This window comes from Stegostoma tigrinum, unplaced genomic scaffold (assembly GCF_030684315.1).
Source record: "Stegostoma tigrinum isolate sSteTig4 unplaced genomic scaffold, sSteTig4.hap1 scaffold_618, whole genome shotgun sequence".
NCBI classification, from domain to species: domain Eukaryota; kingdom Metazoa; phylum Chordata; class Chondrichthyes; order Orectolobiformes; family Stegostomatidae; genus Stegostoma; species Stegostoma tigrinum.
In genome coordinates, this window is record NW_026728556.1 from 25,001 (window position 1) to 27,500 (window position 2,500).

Here is a 2,500-nt window from a genome sequence, read left to right on the forward strand (position 1 = left end):
GACACTTAGAATTTTTTTTGACACTTAGAATTTTTTTTGACACTTAGAATTTTTTTTGACACTTAGAATTTTTTTGACACTTAGAATTTTTTTTGACACTTAGAATTTTTTTTGACACTTAGAATTTTTTTTGACACTTAGAATTTTTTTGACACTTAGAATTTTTTTTGACACTTAGAATTTTTTTCTAAGTTTTTCCTTCTGGTTACTGACTTCCCTCGTCGGGCACGGGGATTTTCGACTTCCTCCTCCCGACCGAGGGGCCTCATTTTCGGGCATTTTCCTCAGATTTCCAAGCATTTTTAGACACTTTTCCCGACTTTTCCTGCTTACTGATTTCACACTTTTGGCCATTTTTATGCATTTTCCCGACTTTTCCTGCTTACTGATTTCACACTTTTGGCCATTTTTATGCATTTTCCCGACTTTTCCTGCTTACTGATTTCACACTTTTGGCCATTTTTAAGCATTTTCCTGGTTACTGATTTCACGCTTTTGGACATTTTCGGAGGTTCTGACGGCTTTTTCGCCTTACTGCTTCGGACATTTCGGGCACTTGGCTGACTTTTCCCGCTTACTCCTTCCGGGCTTTTACTCATTTTCGGAGGTTCTGACGGCTTTTTCGCCTTACTGCTTCGGACATTTCGGGCACTTGGCTGACTTTTCCCGCTTACTCCTTCCGGGCTTTTACTCATTTTCGGAGGTTCTGACGGCTTTTTCGCCTTACTGCTTCGGACATTTCGGGCACTTGGCTGACTTTTCCCGCTTACTCCTTCCGGGCTTTTACTCATTTTCGGAGGTTCTGACGGCTTTTTCGCCTTACTGCTTCGGACATTTCGGGCACTTGGCTGACTTTTCCCGCTTACTCCTTCCGGGCTTTTACTCATTTTCGGAGGTTCCGACGGCTTTTTCGCCTTACTGCTTCGGACATTTCGGGCACTTTGCTGACTTCTCCACCTTACTCCTTCCGGGCTTTTACTCATTTTCGGAGGTTCCGACGGCTTTTTCGCCTTACTGCTTCGGGCACTTTGCTGACCTTTTCCCGCTTACCCCTTTCAAGGTTTTGGACGTCTCCGGTCGGGTCCGCGCCCCTCGCCCGGGCCGGAACGCCTCCCCGCCGGCCGAGTTCCTCGGGGTCGCCCCCTCGCCCGGGAAAAACCGCTCCCCGCCGTCCCACAGCACTCCGACTCGGCCAGGCAGCCTCACGGGCACAGCGACTCCTGCCCACCTCGGGAACCGACGCCCCGCTCGGGCTCAGGCTCCGAAAAACCACCACAGCGGGGCAGCTACCCTCAATGCAGCCGAAATTCAAACTCCTCCCCTCCGAAAGGCGCGCCTCACCCGGCCACGGCCTCGGAACTGCTCCCCTTCCTCGGGATCGGCCCCTCGCCCGGGAAAACCCGCTCCCCGCCGTCCCACAGCACTCCGACTCGGCCAGGCAGCCTCACGGGCACAGCGACTCCTGCCCACCTCGGGAACCGACGCCCCGCTCGGGCTCAGGCTCCAAAAACCCACAACAGCGGGCAGCTACCCTCAATGCAGCCGAAATTCAAATTCCTCCCCTCCGAAAGGCGCGCCTCACCCGGCCACGGCCTCCAAATCGCTCCCCTTCCTCGGGATCGCCCCCTCGCCCGGGAAAACCCGCTCCCCGCCGTCCCACAGCACTCCGACTCGGCCAGGCAGCCTCACGGGCACAGCGACTCCTGCCCACCTCGGGAACCGACGCCCCGCTCGGGCTCAGGCTCCGAAAAACCACCACAGCGGGGCAGCTACCCTCAATGCAGCCGAAATTCAAATCCCTCCCCTTCGAGAGGCGCGCCTCACCCGGCCACGGCCTCCAAATCGCTCCCCTTAGGCGAAAATTAAGCCCCCGTGGCCGATAATACCCCTCCTTGATCGTGCACAAGGGCAGCTCCAAGTTGAACGGGCTCAGGCTCCAAAAACCCACAACAGCGGGCAGCTACCCTCAATGCAGCCGAAATTCAAATCCCTCCCCTTCGAGAGGCGCGCCTCACCCGGCCACGGCCTCCAAATCGCTCCCCTTAGGCGAAAATTAAGCCCCCGTGGCCGATAATACCCCTCCTTGATCGTGCACAAGGGCAGCTCCAAGTTGAACGGGCTCAGGCTCCAAAAACCCACAACAGCGGGCAGCTACCCTCAATGCAGCCGAAATTCAAATCCCTCCCCTTCGAGAGGCGCGCCTCACCCGGCCACGGCCTCCAAATCGCTCCCCTTAGGCGAAAATTAAGCCCCCGTGGCCGATAATACCCCTCCTTGATCGTGCACAAGGGCAGCTCCAAGTTGAACGGGCTCAGGCTCCAAAAACCCACAACAGCGGGCAGCTACCCTCAATGCAGCCGAAATTCAAATCCCTCCCCTTCGAAAGGCGCGCCTCACCCGGCCACGGCCTCCAAATCGCTCCCCTTAGGCGAAAATTAAGCCCCCGTGGCGGATAATACCCCTCCTTGATCGTGCACAAGGGCAGCTCCAAGTTGAACGG